Genomic DNA, 27,245 nt, shown 5'->3' with positions numbered 1-27,245 from the left:
GACTCGTACTCTGGCCTAAAGGTTAAGGTCTTAACTCTTACTCTGGCCTAATAGCTAAGGTCTTAACTCTTACTCTGGCCTAATAGCTAAGGTCTTGGACTCGTACTCTGGCCTAATGGTTAAGGTCTTAACTCTTACTCTGGCCTAATAGCTAAGGTCTTAAATTCATACTCTGGCCTAATGGTTAAGGTCTCAACTCTTACTCTGGCCTAATAGATAAGGTTTTTACTCTTACTCTGGCCTAATAGCTAAGGTCTTAGACTTGTACTCTGGCCTAATGGTTAAGGTCTTAACTCTTAGTCTGTCCTAATAGTTAAGGTCTTAACTCTTACTCTGGCCTATTAGCTAAGGTCTTAGACTCGTACTCTGGCCTAATGGTTAAGGTTTTAACTCTTACTCTGGCCTAATAGCTAAGGTCTTAGACTCGTACTCTGGCCTGATAGCTAAGGTCTTAGACTCGTACTCTGGCCTGATAGCTAAGGTCTTAGACTCGTACTCTGGCCTAATGGTTAAGGTCTTAACTCTTACTCTGGCCTAATAGCTAAGGTCGTAGACTCGTACTCTGGCCTAATGGTTAAGGTCTTAACTCTTACTCTGGCCTAATAGCTAAGGTCTTAGACTAATACTCTGGCATAATGGTTAAGGTCGTAACTCTTACTCTGGCCTACTGGTTAAGGTCTTAACCCTTACTCTGGCATAATAGCTAAGGTCTTAACTCTTACTCTGGCATAATAGCTAAGGTCTTAGACTCGTACTATGGCCTACAGGTTAAGGTCTTAACTCTTACTCTGGCCTACTGGTTAAGGTCTTAACTCTTACTCTGGCCTACTAGCTAAGGTCTTAGACTCATACTCTGGCCTAATGGTTAAGGTCTTAACTCTTACTCTGGCCTAATAGCTAAGGTCTTAACTCTTACTCTGGCCTAATGGTTAAGGTCTTAACTTTTACTCTGGCCTAATAGCTAAGGTCTTAGACTCTTACTCTGGCCTAATAGCTAAGGTTTTAACTCTTACTCTGGCCTAATAGCTAAGGTCTTAACTCGTACTCTGGCCTAATGGTTAAGGTCTTAACTCTTACTCTGGCCTAATAGCTAAGGTCTTAGACTCGTACTATGGCCTACTGGTTAAGGTCTTAACTCTTAGTCTGGCCTGATGGTTAAGGTCTTAACTCTTACTCTGGGCTAATAGCTAAGGTCTTAGACTCTTACTCTGGCCTAATAGCTAAGGTCTTAACTCTTACTCTGGCCTAATAGCTAAGGTCTTAGACTCGTACTCTGGCCTAATGGTTAAGGTCTCAACTTTTACTCTGGCCTACTGGTTAAGGTCTTAACTCTTACTCTGGCCTACTGGTTAAGGTCTTAAGTCTTACTCTGGCCTAATAGCTAAGGTCTTAGGCTCGTACTCTGGCCTAATGGTTAAGGTCTTAACTGTTACTCTGGCCTAATAGCTAAGGTCTTAGACTCGTACTATGGCCTACTGGTTAAGGTCTTAACTCTCAGACTGGCCTAATGATTAAGGTCTTAACTCTTACCCTGGGCTAATAGCTAAGGTCTTAGACTCTTACTCTGGCCTAATAGTTAAGGTCTTAGACTCGTACTATGGCCTAATGGTTGAGGTCTTAACTCTTACTCTGGCCTAATAGCTAAGGTCTTAACTCTTACTCTGGCCTAATAGCTAAGGTCTTAGACTCGTACTCTGCCCTAATGGTTAAGGTCTTAACTCTTACTCTGGCCTAATAGCTAAGGTCTTAGACTCGTGCTCTGGCCTAATGATTAAGGTTTTAACTCTTACTCTGCCCTACTAGTTAAGGTCTTAACTCTTACTCTGGCCTAATAGCTAAGGTCTTAGACTTGTACCCTGGCCTAATGGTTAAGGTCTTAACTCGTACTCTGGCCTAATGGTTAAGGTCTTAACTCTTACTCTGGCCTAATAGCTAAGGTCTTAACTCTTACTCTGGCCTAATAGCTAAGGTCTTAGACTCGTACTATGGCCTAATGGTTAAGGTCTTAACTCTTACTCTGGCCTAATAGCTAAGGTCTTAACTTTTACTTTGGCCTAATAGCTAAGGTCTTAGACACTTACTCTGGCCTAATGGTTAAGGTCTTAACTCTTACTCTGGCCTAATAGCTAAGGTCTTAGACTCGTACTCTGGCCTAATGGTTAAGATATTAACTCTTACTCTGGCCTACCTGTTAAGGTCTTAACACTTACTCTGAACTAATAGATAAGGTCTTAGACTCGTACTCTGGCTTAATGGTTAAGGTCTTAACTCTTACTCTGGCCTAATATCTAAGGTCTTAGACTCGTACTCTGGCCTAATGGTTAAGGTCTTAACACTTACTGTGGCCTAATAGCTAAGGTCTTAACTCTTACTCTGGCCTAATAGCTAAGACCTTAGACTCGTACTCTGGCCTAAAGGTTAAGGTCTTAACTCTTACTCTGGCCTAATAGCTAAGGTCTTAACTCTTACTCTGGCCTAATAGCTAAGGTCTTGGACTCGTACTCTGGCCTAATGGTTAAGGTCTTAACTCTTACTCTGGCCTAATAGCTAAGGTCTTAAATTCATACTCTGGCCTAATGGTTAAGGTCTCAACTCTTACTCTGGCCTAATAGATAAGGTCTTAACTCTTACTCTGGCCTAATAGCTAAGGTCTTAGAATCGTACTCTGGCCTAAAGGTTAAGGTCTTAACTCTTACTCTGGCCTAATAGCTAAGGTCTTAACTCTTACTCTGGCCTAATAGCTAAGGTCTTTGACTCGTACTCTGGCCTAATGGTTAAGGTCTTAACTCTTACTCTGGCCTACAGGTAAATGTCTTAACTCTTACTCTGGCCTACTGGTTAAGGTCTTAACTCTTACTCTGGCCTAATAGCTAAGGTCTTAGACTCGTACTCCGGCCTACTGGTTAAGGTCTTAACACTTACTCTGGCATAATAGCTAAGGTCTTAACTCTTACTCTGGCCTAATAGCTAAGGTCTTAGACTCGTACTATGGCCTAATGGTTAAGGTCTTAACTCTTACTCTGGCCTAATAGCTAAGGTCTTAACTTTTACTTTGGCCTAATAGCTAAGGTCTTAGACACTTACTCTGGCCTAATGGTTAAGGTCTTAACTCTTACTCTGGCCTAATAGCTAAGGTCTTAGACTCGTACTCTGGCCTAATGGTTAAGATATTCACTCTTACTCTGGCCTACCTGTTAAGGTCTTAACACTTATTCTGAACTAATAGCTAAGGTCTTAGACTCGTACTCTGGCTTAATGGTTAAGGTCTTAACTCTTACTCTGGCCTAATATCTAAGGTCTTAGACTCGTACTCTGGCCTAATGGTTAAGGTCTTAACTCTTACTCTGGCCTAATAGCTAAGACCTTAGACTCGTACTCTGGCCTAAAGGTTAAGGTCTTAACTCTTACTCTGGCCTAATAGCTAAGGTCTTAACTCTTACTCTGGCCTAATAGCTAAGGTCTTGGACTCGTACTCTGGCCTAATGGTTAAGGTCTTAACTCTTACTCTGGCCTAATAGCTAAGGTCTTAAATTCATACTCTGGCCTAATGGTTAAGGTCTCAACTCTTACTCTGGCCTAATAGATAAGGTTTTTACTCTTACTCTGGCCTAATAGCTAAGGTCTTAGACTTGTACTCTGGCCTAATGGTTAAGGTCTTAACTCTTAGTCTGTCCTAATAGTTAAGGTCTTAACTCTTACTCTGGCCTATTAGCTAAGGTCTTAGACTCGTACTCTGGCCTAATGGTTAAGGTTTTAACTCTTACTCTGGCCTAATAGCTAAGGGGCTTAGACTCGTACTCTGGCCTGATAGCTAAGGTCTTAGACTCGTACTCTGGCCTGATAGCTAAGGTCTTAGACTCGTACTCTGGCCTAATGGTTAAGGTCTTAACTCTTACTCTGGCCTAATAGCTAAGGTCGTAGACTCGTACTCTGGCCTAATGGTTAAGGTCTTAACTCTTACTCTGGCCTAATAGCTAAGGTCTTAGACTAATACTCTGGCATAATGGTTAAGGTCGTAACTCTTACTCTGGCCTACTGGTTAAGGTCTTAACCCTTACTCTGGCATAATAGCTAAGGTCTTAACTCTTACTCTGGCATAATAGCTAAGGTCTTAGACTCGTACTATGGCCTACAGGTTAAGGTCTTAACTCTTACTCTGGCCTACTGGTTAAGGTCTTAACTCTTACTCTGGCCTACTAGCTAAGGTCTTAGACTCATACTCTGGCCTAATGGTTAAGGTCTTAACTCTTACTCTGGCCTAATAGCTAAGGTCTTAACTCTTACTCTGGCCTAATGGTTAAGGTCTTAACTTTTACTCTGGCCTAATAGCTAAGGTCTTAGACTCTTACTCTGGCCTAATAGCTAAGGTTTTAACTCTTACTCTGGCCTAATAGCTAAGGTCTTAACTCGTACTCTGGCCTAATGGTTAAGGTCTTAACTCTTACTCTGGCCTAATAGCTAAGGTCTTAGACTCGTACTATGGCCTACTGGTTAAGGTCTTAACTCTTAGTCTGGCCTGATGGTTAAGGTCTTAACTCTTACTCTGGGCTAATAGCTAAGGTCTTAGACTCTTACTCTGGCCTAATAGCTAAGGTCTTAACTCTTACTCTGGCCTAATAGCTAAGGTCTTAGACTCGTACTCTGGCCTAATGGTTAAGGTCTCAACTTTTACTCTGGCCTACTGGTTAAGGTCTTAACTCTTACTCTGGCCTACTGGTTAAGGTCTTAAGTCTTACTCTGGCCTAATAGCTAAGGTCTTAGGCTCGTACTCTGGCCTAATGGTTAAGGTCTTAACTCTTACTCTGGCCTAATAGCTAAGGTCTTAGACTCTTACTCTGGCCTAATAGCTAAGGTCTTAACTCTTACTCTGGCCTAATAGCTAAGGTCTAAGACTCGTACTCTGGCCTAATGGTTAAGGTCTCAACTTTTACTCTGGCCTACTGGTTAAGGTCTTAAATCTTACTCTGGCCTAATAGCTAAGGTCTTAGGCTCGTACTCTGGCCTAATGGTTAAGGTTTTAACTCTTACTCTGGCCTACTGGTTAAGGTCTTAACTTTTACTCTGGCCTGCTGGTTAAGGTCTTAACTCTTACTCTTGCCTAATAGCTAAGGTCTTAGACTTGTACTATGGCCTACAGGTTAAGGTCTTAACTCTTACTCTGCCCTACTGGTTTAAGTCTTAACTCTTACTCTGGCCTAATAGCTAAGGTCTTAGACTCGTACTATGGCCTAATGGTTAAGGTCTTAACTCTTACTCTGGCCTTCTGGTTAAGGTCTTAACTCTTACTCTGGCCTAATAGCTAAGGTCTTAGGCTCGTACTCTAGCCTAATGGTTAAGGTCTTAACTCTTACTCTGGCCTACTGGTTAAGGTCTTAACTTTTACTCTGGCCTGCTGGTTAAGGTCTTAACTCTTACTCTGGCCTACTGGTTAAGGTCTTAAGTCTTACTCTGGCCTAATAGCTAAGGTCTTAGGCTCGTACTCTGGCCTAATGGTTAAGGTCTTAACTCTTACTCTGGCCTAATAGCTAAGGTCTTAGAATCGTACTCTGGCCTAAAGGTTAAGGTCTTAACTCTTACTCTGGCCTAATAGCTAAGGTCTTAGACTAGTACTATGGCCTAATAGCTAAGGTCTTTGACTCGTACTCTGGCCTAATGGTTAAGGTCTTAACTCTTACTCTGGCCTAATAGCTAAGGTCTTAGACTCATACTCTGGCCTAATAGCTAAGGTCTTAGACTCGTACTCTGCCCTAATGGTTAAGGTCTTAACTCTTACTCTGGCCTACAGGTAAATGTCTTACCTCTTACTCTGGCCTACTGGTTAAGGTCTTAACTCTTACTCTGGCCTAATAGCTAAGGTCTTAGACTCGTACTCCGGCCTACTGGTTAAGGTCTTAACTCTTACTCTGGCCTAATAGCTAAGGTCTTAACTCTTACTCTGGCCTAATAGCTAAGGTCTTAGACTCGTACTATGGCCTAATGGTTAAGGTCTTAACTCTTACTCTGGCCTAATAGCTAAGGTCTTAACTTTTACTTTGGCCTAATAGCTAAGGTCTTAGACACTTACTCTGGCCTAATGGTTAAGGTCTTAACTCTTACTCTGGCCTAATAGCTAAGGTCTTAGACTCGTACTCTGGCCTAATGGTTAAGATATTAACTCTTACTCTGGCCTACCTGTTAAGGTCTTAACACTTACTCTGAACTAATAGATAAGGTCTTAGACTCGTACTCTGGCTTAATGGTTAAGGTCTTAACTCTTACTCTGGCCTAATATCTAAGGTCTTAGACTCGTACTCTGGCCTAATGGTTAAGGTCTTAACACTTACTGTGGCCTAATAGCTAAGGTCTTAACTCTTACTCTGGCCTAATAGCTAAGACCTTAGACTCGTACTCTGGCCTAAAGGTTAAGGTCTTAACTCTTACTCTGGCCTAATAGCTAAGGTCTTAACTCTTACTCTGGCCTAATAGCTAAGGTCTTGGACTCGTACTCTGGCCTAATGGTTAAGGTCTTAACTCTTACTCTGGCCTAATAGCTAAGGTCTTAAATTCATACTCTGGCCTAATGGTTAAGGTCTCAACTCTTACTCTGGCCTAATAGATAAGGTCTTAACTCTTACTCTGGCCTAATAGCTAAGGTCTTAGAATCGTACTCTGGCCTAAAGGTTAAGGTCTTAACTCTTACTCTGGCCTAATAGCTAAGGTCTTAACTCTTACTCTGGCCTAATAGCTAAGGTCTTTGACTCGTACTCTGGCCTAATGGTTAAGGTCTTAACTCTTACTCTGGCCTACAGGTAAATGTCTTAACTCTTACTCTGGCCTACTGGTTAAGGTCTTAACTCTTACTCTGGCCTAATAGCTAAGGTCTTAGACTCGTACTCCGGCCTACTGGTTAAGGTCTTAACACTTACTCTGGCATAATAGCTAAGGTCTTAACTCTTACTCTGGCCTAATAGCTAAGGTCTTAGACTCGTACTATGGCCTAATGGTTAAGGTCTTAACTCTTACTCTGGCCTAATAGCTAAGGTCTTAACTTTTACTTTGGCCTAATGGTTAAGGTCTTAACTCTTACTCTGGCCTAATAGCTAAGGTCTTAACTCTTACTCTGGCCTAATAGCTAAGGCCTTAGACTCGTACTCTGGCCGAAAGGTTAAGGTCTTAACTCTTACTCTGGCCTAATAGCTAAGGTCTTAGACTCGTACTATGGCCTAATGGTTAAGGTCTTAACTCTTACTCTGGCCTAATGGTTAAGGTCTCAACTTTTACTCTGGCCTAATGGTTAAGGTCTTAACTCTTACTCTGGCCTAATAGCTAAGGTCTTAACTCTTACTCTGGCCTAATAGCTAAGGCCTTAGACTCGTACTCTGGCCGAAAGGTTAAGGTCTTAACTCTTACTCTGGCCTAATAGCTAAGGTCTTATACTCGTACTCTGGCATAATGGTTAAGGTCTTAACTCTTACTCTGGCCTAATAGCTAAGGTCTTAAATTCATAGTCTGGCCTAATGGTTAAGGTCTTAACTCTTACTCTGGCCTACAGGTAAAGGTCTTAACTCTTACTCTGGCCTACTGGTTAAGGTCTTAACTCTTACTCTGGCCTAATAGCTAAGGTCTTAGACTCGTACTCCGGCCTACTGGTTAAGGTCTTAACTCTTACTCTGGCCTAATAGCTAAGGTCTTAACTCTTACTCTGGCCTAATAGCTAAGGTCTTAACTCTTACTCTGGCCTAATAGCTAAGGTCTTAACTCTTACTCTGGCCTAATAGCTAAGGTCTTAGACTCGTACTATGGCCTAATGGTTAAGGTCTTAACTCTTACTCTGGCCTAATAGCTAAGGCCTTAGACTCGTACTCTGGCCTAAAGGTTAAGGTATAACTCTTACTCTGGCCTAATAGCTAAGGTCTTAACTCTTACTCTGGCCTAATAGCTAAGGTCTTAACTCTTACTCTGGCCTAATAGCTAAGGTCTTAGACTCGTACTCTGGCCTAATGGTTAAGGTCTTAACTCTTACTCTGGCCTAATAGCTAAGGTTTTAAATTCATAGTCTGGCCTAATGGTTAAGGTCTTAACTCTTACTCTGACCTAATAGCTAAGGTCTTAGACTCGTACTCTGGCCTGTTAGCTAAGGTCTTAGACTCGTACTCTGGCCTAACGGTTAAGGTCTTAACTCTTACTCTGGCCGAATAGCTAAGGTCTTAGACTCGTACTCTGGCCTGATAGCTAAGGTATTAGACTCGTACTCTGGCCTAATGGTTAAGGTCTTAACTCTTACTTTGGCCTAATAGCTAAGGTCTTAGACTCATACTCTGGCCTAATGGTTAAGGTCGTAACTCTTACTCTGGCCTACTGGTTAAGGTCTTAACCCTTACTCTGGCATAATAGCTAAGGTCTTAACTCTTACTCTGCCATAATAGCTAAGGTCTTAGACTCGTACTATGGCCTACAGGTTAAGGTCTTAACTCTTACTCTGGCCTAACAGCTAAGGTCTTATCTTTTAGTCTGGCCTAATAGCTAAGGTCTTAGACTCTTCCTCTGGCCTAATAGCTAAGGTTTTAACTCTTACTCTGGCCTACTAGCTAAGGTCTTATCTTTTAGTCTGCCCTAATAGCTAAGGTCTTAAATCTTACTCTGACCTAATGGTTAAGGTCTTAACTCTTACTCTGGCCTACTAGCTAAGGTCTTAGACTCGTACTCTGGCCTAATGGTTAAGGTCTTAACTCTTACTCTGGCCTAATAGCTAAGGTCTTAACTCTTACTCTGGCCTAATGGTTAAGGTCTTAACTTTTACTCTGGCCTAATAGCTAAGGTCTTAGACTCTTACTCTGGCCTAATAGCTAAAGTTTTGACTCTTACTCTGACCTAATAGCTTAGGTCTTAGACTTGTACTCTGGCCTAATGGTTAAGGTCTTAACTCTTACTCTGGCCTAATAGCTAAGGTCTTAGACTCGTACTCTGGCCTAATGGTTAAGGTCTTAACTCTTACTCTGGCCTAATAGCTAAGGTCTTAGACTCGTACTATGGCCTACTGGTTAAGGTCTTAACTCTTAGTCTGGCCTAATGGTTAAGGTCTTAACTCTTACTCTGGGCTAATAGCTAAGGTCTTAGACTCTTACTCTGGCCTAATAGCTAAGGTCTTAACTCTTACTCTGGCCTAATAGCTAAGGTCTTAGACTCGTACTCTGGCCTAATGGTTAAGGTCTTAACTTTTACTCTGGCCTACTGGTTAAGGTCTTAACTCTTACTCTGGCCTACTGGTTAAGGTCTTAACTCTTACTCTGGCCTAATAGCTAAGGTCTTAGGCTCGTACTCTGGCCTAATGGTTAAGGTCTTAACTCTTACTCTGGCCTACTGGTTAAGGTCTTAACTTTTACTCTGGCCTGCTGGTTAAGGTCTTAACTCTTACTCTGGCCTAATAGCTAAGGTCTTAGACTTGTACTATGGCCTACAGGTTAAGGTCTTAACTCTTACTCTGGCCTTCTGGGTTAAGTCTTAACTCTTACTCTGGCCTAATAGCTAAGGTCTTAGACTCGTACTATGGCCTAATGGTAAAGGTCTTAACTCCTACTCTGGCCTAATAGCTAAGGTCTTAACTTTTAGTCTGGCCTAATAGCTAAGGTCTTAGACTCGTACTCTGGCCTAATGGTTAAGGTCTTAACTCTTAGTCTGGCCTAATAGCTAAGGTCTTAGACTTGTACTCTGGCCTACTGGTTAAGGTCTTAACTCTTACTCTGGTCTAATAGCTATGGTCTTAACCCTTACTCTGGCCTAATAGCTAAGGCCTTAGACTTGTACTATGGCCTAATGGTTAAGGTCTTAATTCTTACTCTGGCCTAATAGCTAAGGCCTTAACTCTTACTCTGGCCTAATAGCTAAGGTCTTAGACTCGTACTCTGCCCTAATGGTTAAGGTCTTAACTCTTACTCTGGCCTAATAGCTAAGGTCTTAGACTCTTACTCTGGCCTAATGGTTAAGGTCTTAACTCTTACTCTGGCCTAATAGCTAAGGTCTTAGAATCGTACTCTGGCCTAAAGGTTAAGGTCTTAACTCTTACTCTGGCCTAATAGCTAAGGTCTTAATTCTTACTCTGGCCTATTAGCTAAGGTCTTAGACTCATACTCTGGCCTAATGGTTAAGGTCTTAACTCTTACTCTGGCCTAATAGCTAAGGTCTTAACTCTTACTCTGGCCTAATAGCTAAGGTCTTTGACTCATACTCTGGCCTAATGGTTAAGGTCTTAACTCTTACTCTGGCCTAATAGCTAAGTTCTTAGACTCATTCTCTGGCCTAATAGCTAAGGTCTTAGACTCGTACTCTGGCCTAATGGTTAAGGTCTTAACTCTTACTGTGGCCTACAGGTAAAGGTCTTAACTCTTACTCTGGCCTACTGGTTAAGGTCTTAACTCTTACTCTGGCCTAATAGCTAAGGTCTTAGACTCGTACTCCGGCCTACTGGTTAAGGTCATAACTCTTAGTCTGGCCTTATGGTTAAGGTCTTAACTCTTACTCTGGGCTAATAGCTAAGGTCTTAGACTCTTACTCTGGCCTAATAGCTAAGGTCTTAACTCTTACTCTGGCCTAATAGCTAAGGTCTTAGACTCGTACTCTGGCCTAATGGTTAAGGTCTTAACTTTTACTCTGGCCTACTGGTTAAGGTCTTAACTCTTACTCTGGCCTACTGGTTAAGGTCTTAAGTCTTACTCTGGGCTAATAGCTAAGGTCTTAGGCTCGTACTCTGGCCTAATGGTTAAGGTCTTAACTCTTACTCTGGCCTACTGGTTAAGGTCTTAACTTTTACTCTGGCCTGCTGGTTAAGGTCTTAACTCTTACTCTGGCCTAATAGCTAAGGTCTTAGACTTGTACTATGACCTACAGGTTAAGGTCTTAACTCTTACTCTGGCCTACTGGTTTAAGTCTTAACTCTTACTCTGGCCTAATAGCTAAGGTCTTAGACTCGTACTATGGCCTAATGGTTAAGGTCTTAACTCTTACTCTGGCCTAATAGCTACGGTCTTAACTTTTAGTGTGGCCTAATAGCTAAGGTCTTAGACTCGTACTCTTGCCTAATGGTTAAGGTCTTAACTCTTAGTCTGGCCTAATAGCTAAGGTCTTAGACTTGTACTCTGGCCTACTGGTTTAAGTCTTAACTCTTACTCTGGCCTAATAGCTAAGGTCTTAGACTCGTACTATGGTCTAATGGTTAAGGTCTTAACTCTTACTCTGGCCTAATAGCTAAGGTCTTAACTCTTACTCTGGCCTAATAGCTAAGGTCTTAGACTCATACTTTGCCCTAATGGTTAAGGTCTTAACTCTTACTCTGGCATAATAGCTAAGGTCTTAGACTCGTGCTCTGACCTAATGATTAAGGTTTTAACTCTAACTCTGCCCTACTGGTTAAGGTCTTAACTCTTACTCTGGCCTAATAGCTAAGGTCTTAGACTCGTACTCTGGCCTAATGGTTAAGGTCTTAACTCTTACTCTGGCCTAATAGCTAAGGTCTTTGACTCATACTCTGGCCTAATGGTTAAGGTCTTAACTCTTCCTCTGGCCTACAGGTAAAGGTCTTAACTCTTACTCTGGCCTAATAGCTAAGGTCTTAGACGCGTACTCCGGCCTACTGGTTAAGGTCTCAACTCTTACTCTGGCCTAATAGCTAAGGTCTTAACTCTTACTCTGGCCTAATAGCTAAGGTCTTAGACTCGTACTCTGGCCTAATGGTTAAGGTCTTAACTCTTACTCTGGCCTAATAGCTAAGGTCTTAGACTCGTACTATCACCTACAGGTTAAGCTCTTAACTCTTACTCTGGCCTAATAGCTATGGTCTTAACTATTACTCTGGCCTAATAGCCAAGGTCTTAGACTCGTACTATGGCCTAATGGTTAAGGTCTTAACTCTTACTCTGGCCTAATAGCTAAGACCTTAGACTCGTACTCTGGCCTAAAGGTTAAGGTATAACTCTTACTCTGGCCTAATAGCTAAGGTCTTAACTCTTACTCTGGCCTAATAGCTAAGGTCTTAACTCTTACTCTGGCCTAATAGCTAAGGCCTTAGACTCGTAGTCTGGCCTAAAGGTTAAGGTCTAAACTCTTACTCTGGCCTAATAGCTAAGGTCTTAACTCTTACTCTGGCCTAATAGCTAAGGTCTTAGACTCGTACTCTGGCCTAATGGTTAAGGTCTTAACTCTTACTCTGGCCTCATAGCTAAGGTCTTAAACTCATAGTCTGGCCTAATGGTTAAGGTCTTAACTCTTACTCTGGCCTAATAGCTAAGGTCGTAGACTCGTACTCTGGCCTAATGGTTAAGGTCTTAACTCTTACTCTGGCCTAATAGCTAAGGTCTTAGACCCATACTCTGGCCTAATGGTTAAGGTCGTAACTCTTACTCTGGCCTACTGGTTAAGGTGTTAACCCTTACTCTGGCATAATAGCTAAGGTCTTAACTCTTACTCTGGCATAATAGCTAAGGTCTTAGACTCGTACTATGGCCTACAGGTTAAGGTCTTAACTCTTACTCTGGCCTAATAGCTAAGGTCTTATCTTTTAGTCTGGCCTAATAGCTAAGGTCTTAGACTCTTACTCTGGCCTAATAGCTAAGGTTTTAACTCTTACTCTGGCCTACTAGCTAAGGTCTTATCTTTTAGTCTGGCCTAATAGCTAAGGTCTTAAATCTTACTCTGACCTAATGGTTAAGGTCTTAACTCTTACTCTGGCCTAATAGCTAAGGTCTTAGACTCGTACTCTGGCTTAATGGTTAAGGTCTTAACTCTTACTCTGGCCTACTGGTTAAGGTCTTTACTCTTACTCTGGCCTGCTGGTTAAGGTCTTAACCCTTACTCTGGCCTAATAGCTAAGGTCTTAGACTAGTACTATGGCCTACAGGTTAAGGTCTTAACTCTTACTCTGGACTACTGGTTAAAGTCTTAACTCTTACTCTGGCCTAATATCTAAGGTCTTAGACTCGTACTATGGCCTAATGGTTAATGCCTTAACTCTTACTCTGGCCTAATAGCTAAGGTCTTAACTTTTACTCTGGCCTAATCGCTAAGGTCTTAGACTCATACTCTGGCCTAATGGTTAAAGTCTTAACTCTTACTCTGGCCTAATAGCTAAGGTCTTAGACTCGTACTATGGCCTACTGGTTAAGGTCTTAACTCTTAGTCTGGCCTAATGGTTAAGGTCTTAACTCTTACTCTGGGCTAATAGCTAAGGTCTTAGACTCTTACTCTGGCCTAATAGCTAAGGTCTTAACTCTTACTCTGGCCTAATAGCTAAGGTCTTAGACTCGTACTCTGGCCTAATGGTTAAGGTCTTAACTTTTACTCTGGCCTCCTGGTTAAGGTCTTAACTCTTACTCTGGCCTACTGGTTAAGGTCTTAACTCTTACTCTGGCCTAATAGCTAAGGTCTTCGACTCGTACTCTGGCCTAATGGTTAAGGTCTTAACTCTTACTCTGGCCTACTGGTTAAGGTCTTAACTCTTACTCTGGCCTAATATCTAAGGTCTTAGACTAGTACTATGGCCTACAGGTTAAGGTCTTAACTCTTACTCTGGCCTACTCGTTTAAGTCTTACCTCTTACTCTGGCCTAATAGCTAAGGTCTTAGACTCATACTATGGCCTAATGGTTATGGTCTTAACTCCTACTCTGGCCTAATAGCTAAGGTCTTAACTTTTAGTCTGGCCTAATAGCTAAGGTCTTAGACTTGTACTATGGCCTACAGGTTAAGGTCTTAACTCTTAGTCTGGCCTAATGGTTAAGGTCTTAACTCTTACTCGGGCCTAATAGCTAAGGTCTTAGACTCGTACTCTGGCCTAATAGCTAAGGTCTTAGACTTATACTCTGGCCTAATAGCTAAGGTCTTAGACTCGTACTCTGGCCTAATGGTTAAGGTCTTAACTCTTACTCTGGCCTAATAGCTAAGGTCTTAGACAAGTACTCTGGCCTAATGGTTAAGGTCTTAACTCTTACTCTGGCCTAATAGCTAAGGTCTTAGACTCGTACTATGGCCTACTGGTTAAGGTCTTAACTCTTAGTCTGGCCTAATGGTTAAGGTCTTAACTCTTACTCTGGGCTAATAGCTAAGGTCTTAGACTCTTACTCTGGCCTAATAGTTAAGGTCTTAACTCTTACTCTGGCCTAATAGCTAAGGTCTTTGACTCGTACTCTGGCCTAATGGTGAAGGTCTTAACTTTTACTCTGGCCTACTGGTTAAGGTCTTAAGTCTTACTCTGGCCTAATAGCTAAGGTCTTAGGCTCGTACTCTGGCCTAATGGTTAAGGTTTTAACTCTTACTCTGGAAAACTGGTTAAGGTCTTAACTTTTACTCTGGCCTGCTGGTTAAGGTCTTAACTCTTACTCTGGCCTAATAGCTAAGGTCTTAGACTTGTACTATGGCCTACAGGTTAAGGTCTTAACTCTTACTCTGGCCTACTGGTTTAAGTCTTAACTCTTACTCTGGACTAATAGCTAAGGTCTTAGACTCGTACTATGGCCTAATGGTTAAGGTCTTAACTCTTACTCTGGCCTAATAGCTAAGGTCTTAACTTTTAGTCTGGCCTAATAGCTAAGGTCTTAGACTCGTACTCTGGCCTAATGGTTAAGGTCTTAACTCTTAGTCTGGCCTAATAGCTAAGGTCTTAGACTTGTACTCTGGCCTACTGGTTAAGGTCTTAACTCCTACTCTGGTCTAATAGCTATGGTCTTAACCCTTACTCTGGCCTAATAGCTAAGGTCTTAGACTCGTACTATGGCCTAATGGTTAAGGTCTTAACTCCTACTCTGGCCTAATAGCTAAGGTCTTAACTCTTACTCTGGCCTAATAGCTAAGGTCTTAGACTTGTACTCTGCCCTAATGGTTAATGTCTTAACTCTTACTCTGGCCTAATTGCTAAGGTCTTAGACTCGTGCTCTGGCCTAATGATTAAGGTTTTAACTCTTACTCTGCCCTACTGGTTAAGGTCTTAAGTCTTACTCTGGCCTAATAGCTAAGGTCTTAGACTCGTACTCTGGCCTAATGGTTAAGGTCTTAACTCTTACTCTGGCCTAATAGCTAAGGTCTTAGAATCGTACTCTGGCCTAAAGGTTAAGGTCTTAACTCTTACTCTGGCCTAATAGCTAAGGTCTTAACTCTTACTCTGGAGTAATAGCTAAGGTCTTTGACTCGTACTCTGGCCTAATGGTTAAGGTCTTAACTCTTACTCTGGCCTAATAGCTAAGGTCTTAGACTCATACTCTGGCCTAATAGCTAAGGTCTTAGACTCGTACTCTGCCCTAATGGTTAAGGTCTTAACTCTTACTCTGGCCTACAGGTAAATATCTTAACTCTTACTCTGGCCTACTGGTTAAGGTCTTAACTCTTACTCTGGCCTAATAGCTAAGGTCTTAGACTCATACTCCGGCCTACTGGTTAAGGTCTTAACTCTTACTCTGGCCTAATAGCTAAGGTCTTAACTCTTACTCTGGCCTAATAGCTAAGGTCTTAGACTCGTACTATGGCCTAATGGTTAAGGTCTTAACTCTTACTCTGGCCTAATAGCTAAGGTCTTAACTTTTACTTTGGCCTAATAGCTAAGGTCTTAGACTCTTACTCTGGCCTAATGGTTAAGGTCTTAACTCTTACTCTGGCCTAATAGCTAAGGTCTTAGACTCGTACTCTGGCCTAATGGTTAAGATATTAACTCTTACTCTGGCCTACCTGTTAAGGTCTTAACACTTACTCTGAACTAATAGCTAAGGTCTTAGACTCGTACTCTGGCTTAATGGTTAAGGTCTTAACTCTTACTCTGGCCTAATATCTAAGGTCTTAGACTCGTACTCTGGCCTAATGGTTAAGGTCTTAACACTTACTGTGGCCTAATAGCTAAGGTCTTAACTCTTACTCTGGCCTAATAGCTAAGACCTTAGACTCGTACTCTGGCCTAAAGGTTAAGGTCTTAACTCTTACTCTGGCCTAATAGCTAAGGTCTTAACTCTTACTCTGGCCTAATAGCTAAGGTCTTCGACTCGTACTCTGGCCTAATGGTTAAGGTCTTAACTCTTACTCTGGCCTAATAGCTAAGGTCTTAAATTCATACTCTGGCCTAATGGTTAAGGTCTCAACTCTTACTCTGGCCTAATAGCTAAGGTTTTTACTCTTACTCTGGCCTAATAGCTAAGGTCTTAGACTCGTACTCTGGCCTAATGGTTAAGGTCTTAACTCTTACTTTGCCCTATTAGCTAAGGTCTTAGACTCGTACTCTGGCCTAATGGTTAAGGTTTTAACTCTTACTCTGGCCTAATAGCTAAGGTCTTAGACTCGTACTCTGGCCTGATAGCTAAGGTCTTAGACTCGCACTCTGGCCTAGTGGTTAAGGTCTTAACTCTTACTCTGGCCTAATAGCTAAGGTCGTAGACTCGTACTCTGGCCTAATGGTTAAGGTCTTAACTCTTACTCTGGCCTAATAGCTAAGGTCTTAGACTCATACTCTGGCATAATGGTTAAGGTCGTAACTCTTACTCTGGCCTACTGGTTAAGGTCTTAACCCTTACTCTGGCATAATAGCTAAGGTCTTAACTCTTACTCTGGCATAATAGCTAAGGTCTTAGACTCGTACTATGGCCTACAGGTTAAGGTCTTAACTCTTACTCTGGCCTACTGGTTAAGGTCTTAACTCTTACTCTGGCCTACTAGCTAAGGTCTTAGACTCGTACTCTGGCCTAATGGTTAAGGTCTTAACTCTTACTCTGGCCTAATAGCTAAGGTCTTAACTCTTACTCTGGCCTAATGGTTAAGGTCTTAACTTTTACTCTGGCCTAATAGCTAAGGTCTTAGACTCTTACTCTGGCCTAATAGCTAAGGTCTTAACTTTTACTCTGGCCTAATGGTTAAGGTCTTAACTCGTACTCTGGCCTAATGGTTAAGGTCTTAACTCTTACTCTGGCCTTATGGTTAAGGTCCTAACTCTTACTCTGGGCTAATAGCTAAGGTCTTAGACTCTTACTCTGGCCTAATAGCTAAGGTCTTAGACTCGTACTCTGGCCTAATGGTTAAGGTCTTAACTTTTACTCTGGCCTACTGGTTAAGGTCTTAACTCTTACTCTGGCCTACTGGTTAAGGTCTTAAGTCTTACTCTGGCCTAATAGCTAAGGTCGTAGACTCGTACTCTGGCCTAATGGTTAAGGTCTTAACTCTTACTCTGGCCTAATAGCTAAGGTCTTAGACTCATACTCTGGCATAATGGTTAAGGTCGTAACTCTTACTCTGGCCTACTGGTTAAGGTCTTAACCCTTACTCTGGCATAATAGCTAAGGTCTTAACTCTTACTCTGGCATAATAGCTAAGGTCTTAGACTCGTACTATGGCCTACAGGTTAAGGTCTTAACTCTTACTCTGGCCTACTGGTTAAGGTCTTAACTCTTACTCTGGCCTACTAGCTAAGGTCTTAGACTCGTACTCTGGCCTAACGGTTAAGGTCTTAACTCTTACTCTGGCCTAATAGCTAAGGTCTTAACTCTTACTCTGGCCTAATGGTTAAGGTCTTAACTTTTACTCTGGCCTAATAGCTAAGGTCTTAGACTCTTACTCTGGCCTAATAGCTAAGGTCTTAACTTTTACTCTGGCCTAATGGTTAAGGTCTTAACTCGTACTCTGGCCTAATGGTTAAGGTCTTAACTCTTACTCTGGCCTTATGGTTAAGGTCCTAACTCTTACTCTGGGCTAATAGCTAAGGTCTTAGACTCTTACTCTGGCCTAATAGCTAAGGTCTTAGACTCGTACTCTGGCCTAATGGTTAAGGTCTTAACTTTTACTCTGGCCTACTGGTTAAGGTCTTAACTCTTACTCTGGCCTACTGGTTAAGGTCTTAAGTCTTACTCTGGCCTAATAGCTAAGGTCTTAGGCTCGTACTCTGGCCTAATGGTTAAGGTTTTAACTCTTACACTGGCCTACTGGTTAAGGTCTTAACTTTTACTCTGGCCTGCTGGTTAAGGTCTTAACTCTTACTCTGGCCTAATAGCTAAGGTCTTAGACTTGTACTATGGGCTACAGGTTAAGGTCTTAACTCTTACTCTGGCCTACTGGTTTAAGTCTTAACTCTTACTCTGGCCTAATAGCTAAGGTCTTAGACTCGTACTATGGCCTAATGGTTAAGGTCTTAACTCTTACTCTGGCCTACTGGTTAAGGTCTTAACTCTTACTCTGGCCTAATAGCTAAGGTCTTAGGCTCGTACTCTTGCCTAATGGTTAAGGTCTTAACTCTTACTCTGGCCTACTGGTTAAGGTCTTTACTTTTACTCTGGCCTGCTGGTTAAGGTCTTAACTCTTACTCTGGCCTAATAGCTAAGGTCTTAGACTTGTACTATGGCCTACAGGTTAAGGTCTTAACTCTTACTCTGGCCTTCTGGGTGAAGTCTTAACTCTTATTCTGGCCTAATAGCTAAGGTCTTAGACTCGTACTATGGCCTAATGGTAAAGGTCTTAACTCGTACTCTTGCCTAATAGCTAAGGTCTTAACTTTTAGTCTGGCCTAATAGCTAAGGTCTTAGACTCGTACTCTGGCCTAATGGTTAAGGTCTTAACTCTTAGTCTGGCCTAATAGCTAAGGTCTTAGACTTGTACTCTGGCCTACTGGTTAAGGTCTTAACTCTTACTCTGGTCTAATAGCTATGGTCTTAACCCTTACTCTGGCCTAATAGCTAAGGTCTTAGACTCGTACTATGGCCTAATGGTTAAGGTCTTAACTCTTACTCTGGCCTAATAGCTAAGGTCTTAACTCTTACTCTGGCCTAATAGCTAAGGTCTTAGACTCGTACTCTGACCTATTGGTTAAGGTCTTAACTCTTACTCTGGCCTAATAGCTAAGGTCTTAGACTTGTGCTCTGGCCTAATGATTAAGGTTTTAACTCTTACTCTGCCCTACTGGTTAAGGTCTTAACTCTTACTCTGGCCTAATAGCTAAGGTCTTAGACTCTTACTCTGGCCTAATGGTTAAGGTCTTAACTCTTACTCTGGCATAATAGCTAAGGTCTTAGAATCGTACTCTGGCCTAAAGGTTAAGGTCTTAACTCTTACTCTGGCCTAATAGCTAAGGTCTTAATTCTTACTCTGGCCTATTAGCTAAGTTCTTAGACTCGTACTCTAGCCTAATGGTTAAGGTCTTAACTCTTACTCTGGCCTAATAGCTAAGGTCTTAACTCTTACTCTGGCCTAATAGCTAAGGTCTTTGACTCATACTCTGGCCTAATGGTTAAGGTCTTAACTCTTACTCTGGCCTAATAGCTAAGTTCTTAGACTCATACTCTGGCCTAATAGCTAAGGTCTTAGACTCGTACTCTGGCCTAATGGTAAAGGTCTTAACTCTTACTCTGGCCTACTGGTTAAGGTCTTAACTCTTACTCTGGCCTAATAGCTAAGGTCTTAGACTCGTACTCCGGCCTACTGGTTAAGGTCATAACTCTTAGTCTGGCCTTATGGTTAAGGTCTTAACTCTTACTCTGGGCTAATAGCTAAGGTCTTAGACTCTTACTCTGGCCTAATAGCTAAGGTCTTAACTCTTACTCTGGCCTAATAGCTAAGGTCTTAGACTCGTACTCTGGCCTAATGGTTAAGGTCTTAACTTTTACTCTGGCCTACTGGTTAAGGTCTTAACTCTTACTCTGGCCTACTGGTTAAGGTCTTAAGTCTTACTCTGGCCTAATAGCTAAGGTCTTAGGCTTGTACTCTGGTCTAATGGTTAAGGTCTTAACTCTTACTCTGGCCTACTGGTTAAGGTCTTAACTTTTACTCTGGCCTGCTGGTTAAGGTCTTAACTCTTACTCTGGCCTAATAGCTAAGGTCTTAGACTTGTACTATGACCTACAGGTTAAGGTCTTAACTCTTACTCTGGCCTACTGGTTTAAGTCTTAACTCTTACTCTGGCCTAATAGCTAAGGTCTTAGACTCATACTATGGCCTAATGGTTAAGGTCTTAACTCTTACTCTGGCCTAATAGCTAAGGTCTTAACTTTTAGTCTGGCCTAATAGCTAAGGTGTTAGACTCGTACTCTGGCCTAATGGTTAAGGTCTTAACTCTTAGTCTGGCCTAATAGCTAAGGTCTTAGACTTGTACTCTGGCCTACTGGTTTAAGTCTTAACTCTTACTCTGGCCTAATAGCTAAGGTCTTAGACTCGTACTATGGTCTAATGGTTAAGGTCTTAACTCTTACTCTGGCCTAATAGCTAAGGTCTTAACTCTTACTCTGGCCTAATAGCTAAGGTCTTAGACTCGTACTTTGCCCTAACGGTTAAGGTCTTAACTCTTACTTTGGCCTAATAGCTAAGGTCTTAGACTCGTGCTCTGACCTAATGATTAAGGTTTTAACTCTAACTCTGCCCTACTGGTTAAGGTCTTAACTCTTACTCTGGCCTAATAGCTAAGGTCTTAGACTCGTACTCTGGCCTAATGGTTAAGGTCTTAACTCTTACTCTGGCCTAATAGCTAAGGTCTTAGAATCGTACTCTGGCCTAAAGGTTAAGGTCTTAACTCTTACTCTGGCCTAATAGCTAAGGTCTTAATTCTTACTCTGGCCTAATAGCTAAGGTCTTAGACTCGTACTCTGGCCTAATGGTTAAGGTCTTAACTCTTACTCTGGCCTAATAGCTAAGGTCTTAACTCTTACTCTGGCCTAATAGCTAAGGTCTTTGACTCATACTCTGGCCTAATGGTTAAGGTCTTAACTCTTACTCTGGCCTAATAGCTAAGGTCTTAGACTCATACTCTAGCCTAATAGCTAAGGTCTTAGACTCGTACTCTGGCCTAATGGTTAAGGTCTTAACTCTTACTTTGGCCTACAGGTAAAGGTCTTAACTCTTACTCTGGCCTACTGGTTAAGGTCTTAACTCTTACTCTGGCCTAATAGCTAAGGTCTTAGACTCGTACTCCGGCCTACTGGTTAAGGTCTTAACTCTTACTCTGGCCTAATAGCTAAGGTCTTAACTCTTACTCTGGCCTAATAGCTAAGGTCTTAACTCTTACTCTGGCCTAATAGCTAAGGTCTTAACTCTTACTCTGGCCTAATAGCTAAGGCCTTAAACTCGTACTCTGGCCTAAAGGTTAAGGTATAACTCTTACTCTGGCCTAATATTTAAGGTCTTAACTCTTACTCTGGCCTAATAGCTAAGGTCTTAACTCTTACTCTGGCCTAATAGCTAAGGCCTTAGACTCGTACTCTGGCCTAAAGGTTAAGGTCTTAACTCTTACTCTCGCCTAATAGCTAAGGTCTTAACTCTTACTCTGGCCTAATAGCTAAGGTCTTAGACTCGTACTCTGGCCTAATGGTTAAGGTCTTAACTCTTACTCTGGCCTAATAGCTAAGGTCTTAAATTCATAGTCTGGCCTAATGGTTAAGGTCTTAACTCTTACTCTGGCCTAATAGCTAAGGTCTTAGACTCGTACTCTGGCCTGATAGCTAAGGTCTTAGACTCGTACTCTGGCCTAATGGTTAAGGTCTTAACTCTTACTCTGGCCTAATAGCTAAGGTCGTAGACTCGTACTCTGGCCTAATGGTTAAGGTCTTAACTCTTACTTTGGCCTAATAGCTAAGGTCTTAGACTCATACTCTGGCCTAATGGTTAAGGTCGTAACTCTTACTCTGGCCTACTGGTTAAGGTCTTAACCCTTACTCTGGCATAATAGCTAAGGTCTTAACTCTTACTCTGGCATAATAGCTAAGGTCTTATACTCGTACTATGGCCTACAGGTTAAGGTCTTAACTCTTACTCTGGCCTAATAGCTAAGGTCTTATCTTTTAGTCTGGCCTAATAGCTAAGGTCTTAGACTCTTACTCTGGCCTAATAGCTAAGGTTTTAACTCTTACTCTGGCCTACTAGCTAAGGTCTTATCTTTTAGTCTGGCCTAATAGCTAAGGTCTTAAATCTTACTCTGACCTAATGGTTAAGGTCTTAACTCTTACTCTGGCCTACTAGCTAAGGTCTTAGACTCGTACTCTGGCCTAATGGTTAAGGTCTTAACTCTTACTCTGGCCTAATAGCTAAGGTCTTAACTCTTACTCTGGCCTAATGGTTAAGGTCTTAACTTTTACTCTGGCCTAATAGCTAAGGTCTTATACTCTTACTCTGGCCTAATAGCTAAGGTTTTAACTTTTACTCTGACCTAATAGCTTAGGTCTTAGACTTATACTCTGGCCTAATGGTTAAGGTCTTAACTCTTACTCTGGCCTAATAGCTCAGGTCTTAACTCTTAGTCTGGCCTAATAGCTAAGGTCTTAGACTCGTACTCTGGCCTCATGGTTAAGGTCTTAACTCTTACTCTGGCCTAATAGCTAAGGTCTTAGACTCGTACTATGGCCTACTGGTTAAGGTCTTAACTCTTAGTCTGGCCTAATGGTTAAGGTCTTAACTCTTACTCTGGGCTAATAGCTAAGGTCTTAGACTCTTACTCTGGCCTAATAGCTAAGGTCTTAGACTCGTACTCTGGCCTAATGGTTAAGGTCTTAACTTTTACTCTGGCCTACTGGTTAAGGTCTTAACTCTTACTCTGGCCTAATGGTTAAGGTCTTAATTCTTACTCTGGGCTAATAGCTAAGGTCTTAGACTCTTACTCTGGCCTAATAGCTAAGGTCTTAGACTCGTACTCTGGCCTAATGGTTAAGGTCTTAACTTTTACTCTGGCCTACTGGTTAAGGTCTTAACTCTTACTCTGGCCTACTGGTTAAGGTCTTAACTCTTACTCTGGCCTAATAGCTAAGGTCTTAGGCTCGTACTCTGGCCTAATGGTTAAGGTCTTAACTCTTACTCTGGCCTACTGGTTAAGGTCTTAACTTTTACTCTGGCCTGCTGGTTAATGTCTTAACTCTTACTCTGGCCTAATAGCTAAGGTCTTAGACTTGTACTATGGCCTACAGGTTAAGGTCTTAACTCTTACTCTGGCCTTCTGGTTTAAGTCTTAACTCTTACTCTGGGCTAATAGCTAAGGTCTTAGACTCGTACTATGGCCTAATGGTAAAGGTCTTAACTCTTACTCTGGCCTAATAGCTAAGGTCTTAACTTTTAGTCTGGCCTAATAGCTAAGGTCTTAGACTCGTACTCTGGCCTAATGGTTAAGGTCTTAACTCTTAGTCTGGCCTAATAGCTAAGGTCTTACACTTGTACTCTGGCCTACCGGTTAAGGTCTTAACTCTTACTCTGGTCTAATAGCTATGGTCTTAACCCTTACTCTGGCCTAATAGCTAAGGTCTTAGACTCGTACTATGGCCTAATGGTTAAGGTCTTAACTCTTACTCTGGCCTAATAGCTAAGGTCTTAACTCTTACTCTGGCCTAATAGCTAAGGTCTTAGACTCGTGCTCTGGCCTAATGATTAAGGTTTTAACTCTTAATCTGCCCTACTGGTTAAGGTCTTAACTCTTACTCTGGCCTAATAGCTAAAGTCTTAGACTCGTACTCTGGCCTAATGGTTAAGGTCTTAACTCTTACTCTGGCCTAATAGCTAAGGTCTTAGAATCGTACTCTGGCCTAAAGGTTAAGGTCTTAACTCTTACTCTGGCCTAATAGCTAAGGTCTTAACTCTTACTCTGGCCTAATAGCTAAGGTCTTTGACTCGTACTCTGGTCTAATGGTTAAGGTCTTAAATCTTACTCTGGCCTAATAGCTAAGGTCTTAGACTCATACTCTGGCCTAATAGGTAAGGTCTTATCCTCGTACTCTGGCCTAATGGTTAAGGTCTTAACTCTTACTCTGGCCTACAGGTAAAGGTCCTAACTCTTACTCTGGCCTACTGGTTAAGGTCTTAACTCTTACTCTGGCCTAATAGCTAAGGTCTTAGACTCATACTCCGGCCTACTGGTTAAGGTCTTAACTCTTACTCTGGCCTAATAGCTAAGGTCTTAACTCTTACTCTTGCCTAATAGCTAAGGTCTTAGACTCGTACTATGGCCTAATGGTTAAGGTCTTAACTCTTACTCTGGCCTAATAGCTAAGGTCTTAACTTTTACTTTGGCCTAATAGCTAAGGTCTTAGACTCTTACTCTGGCCTAATGGTTAAGGTCTTAACTCTTACTCTGGCCTAATAGCTAAGGTCTTAGACTCGTACTCTGGCCTAATGGTTAAGATCTTAACTCTTACTCTGGCCTACTGGTTAAGGTCTTAACACGTACTCTGAACTAATAGCTAAGGTCTTAGACTCGTACTCTGGCTTAATGTTTAAGGTCTTAACTCTAACTCTGGCCTAATAGCTAAGGTCTTAGACTCATACTCTGGCCTAATGGTTAAGGTCTTAACACTTACTGTGGCCTAATAGCTAAGGTCTTAACTCTTACTCTGGCCTAATAGCTAAGGCCTTAGACTCGTACTCTGGCCTAAAGGCTAAGGTCTTAACTCTTACTCTGGCCTAATAGCTAAGGTCTTAACTCTTACTCTGGCCTAATAGCTAAGGTCTTATACTCGTACTCTGGCCTAATGGTTAATTTCTTAACTCTTACTCTGGCCTACTGGGTAAGGTCTTAACTCTTACTCTGGCCTACTGGTTAAGGTCTTAACTCTTACTCTGGCCTAATAGCTAAGGTCTTAGACTCGTACTCTGGCCTAATGGTTAATTTCTTAACTCTTACTCTGGCCTACTGGTTAAGGTCTTAACTCTTACTCTGGCCTGCTGGGTAAGGTCTTAACACTTACTCTGGCCTAATAGCTAAGGTCTTAAACTCGTACTATGGCCGACAGGTTAAGGTCTTAACTCTTACTCTGGCCTACCGGTTAAGGTCTTAACTCTTACTCTGGCCTAATAGCTAAGGTCTTAGACTCATACTCCGGCCTACTGGTTAAGGTCTTAACTCTTACTCTGGCCTAATAGCTAAGGTCTTAACTCTTACTCTGGCCTAATAGCTAAGGTCTTAACTCTTACTCTGGCCTAATAGCTAAGGTCTTAACTTTCACTTTGGCCTAATAGCTAAGGTCTTAGACTCTTACTCTGGCCTAATGGTTAAGGTCTTAACTCTTACTCTGGCCTAATAGCTAAGGTCTTAGACTCGTACTCTGGCCTAATGGTTAAGATCTTAACTCTTACTCTGGCCTAATAGCTAAGGTCTTAACTCTTACTCTGGCCTAATAGCTAAGGCCTTAGACTCGTACTCTGGCCTAAAGGCTAAGGTCTTAACTCTTACTCTGGCCTAATAGCTAAGGTCTTAACTCTTACTCTGGCCTAATAGCTAAGGTCTTAGACTCGTACTCTGGCCTAATGGTTAAGGTCTTAACTCTTACTCTGGGCTAATAGCTAAGGTCTTAGACTCGTACTCTGGCATAATAGCTAAGGTCTTAGACTCGTACTCTGGCCTACTGGTTAAGGTCTTAACTCTTACTCTGGCCTAATAGCTAAGGTCTTAACTCTTACTCTGGCCTAATAGCTAAGGTCTTAGACTCATACTCTGGCCTACTGGTTAAGGTCTTAACTCTTACTCTGGCCTACTGGTTAAGGTCTTAACTCTTACTCTGGACTACTGGTTAAAGTCTTAACTCTTACTCCTGCCTAATAGCTAAGGTCTTAACTTTTACTCTGGCCTAATAGCTAAGGTCTTAGACTCATACTCTGGCCTAATGGTTAAGGTCTTAACTCTTACTCTGGCCTAATAGCTAAGGTCTTAGACTTGTACTATGGCCTACTGGTTAAGGTCTTAACTCTTAGTCTGGCCTAATGGTTAAGGTCTTAACTCTTACTCTGGGCTAATAGCTAAGGTCTTAGACTCTTACTCTGGCCTAATAGCTAAGGTCTTAACTCTTACTCTAGCCTAATAGCTAAGGTCTTAGACACGTACTCTGGCCTACTGGCTAAGGTCTTAACACTTACTCTGAACTAATAGCTAAGGTCTTAGACTCGTACTCTGGCTTAATGGTTAAGGTCTTAACTCTTACTCTGGCCTAATAGCTAAGGTCTTAGACTCGTACTCTGGCCTAATGGTTAAGGTCTTAACACTTACTGTGGCCTAATAGCTAAGGTCTTAACTCTTACTCTGGCCTAATAGCTAAGACCTTAGACTCGTACTCTGGACTAAAGGTTAAGGTCTTAACTCTTACTCTGGCCTAATAGCTAAGGTCTTAACTCTTACTCTGGCCTAATAGCTTAGGTCTTAGACTCGTACTATGGCCTAATGGTTAAGGTCTTAACTCTTACTCTGGCCTAATAGCTAAGGTCTTAGACTCGTACTCTGGCATAATAGCTAAGGTCTTAGACTCGTACTCTGGCCTACTGGTTAAGGTCTTAACTCTTACTCTGGCCTAATAGCTAAGGTCTTAACTCTTACTCTGGCCTAATAGCTAAGGTCTTAGACTCGTACTCTGGCTTAATGGTTAAGGTCTTAACTCTTACTCTGGCCTACTGGTTAAGGTCTTAACTCTTACTCTGGCCTAATAGCTAAGGCCTTAGACTCGTACTCTGGCCTAAAGGTTACGGTATAACTCTTACTCTGGCCTAAGGGCTAAGGTCTTAACTCTTACTCTGGCCTAATAGCTAAGGCCTTAGACTCGTACTCTGGCCTAAAGGTTAAGGTCTTAACTCTTAATCTGGCCTAATAGCTAAGGTCTTAACTCTTACTCTGGCCTAATAGCTAAGGTCTTATACTCGTACTCTGGCATAATGGTTAAGGTCTTAACTCTTACTCTGGCCTGGGGGGGCGTGGCTTGGCTGCCGAGCGGAATGGCTGCCTGAAACCGCAGCTCCGCCGATCGAGCACAGAAATCCTTCAATTATTAGCTGAACTGGGGTGCGAGCTCGGTCCTCCCTGCCCGAGACGGTAGTCCTGGGTGTCCGCCCTGTGCTCTGGCTTTTCTGACCCCGTCGGCGGCTTGTGGACGGAGAGCGGCCCGCGGGCGGCGCGGAGTCGTGGCGGCCTACACCATTCGCTAGAGCCGGGGCCTTGCGTGTGGAGTGCCCGAAACCTATCCGAGGGGTGAGGCAGAGGCTGTTCGCTCGCCCAAAGAAAAGCGCACCCCGGCGAAGGTCTCACCCCCTACGGCTGTCGGAGTGAAGCTGAGGAAGCGGCGGCTGGTGGGGAAGACCGCCGAACGTCCGCCCCTGGATTGCACGACGGCGCACGGCGACGGGCCCGGGCGGCTGATCGCAGTGGCGGCCATTTTGCCTGAAGCAGAAGTCCCATGGTCGAAGGTTCCAGGGAGACGATCGGAGAGACGAGGCCGGCTGCCGTACATGCCCCGACAATACTGTGGTGAGGTTGGAGCGTTGACCTGTGATGTGGAAAGTGCACGGCTGTACTAGGGTTGTCCTGCTCCGGCGGCC

This window comes from Triturus cristatus, chromosome 9 (assembly GCF_964204655.1).
Source record: "Triturus cristatus chromosome 9, aTriCri1.1, whole genome shotgun sequence".
NCBI classification, from domain to species: domain Eukaryota; kingdom Metazoa; phylum Chordata; class Amphibia; order Caudata; family Salamandridae; genus Triturus; species Triturus cristatus.
The sequence above is the reverse complement of the archived record's forward strand: the minus strand, read 5'-3'. Positions refer to the sequence as shown.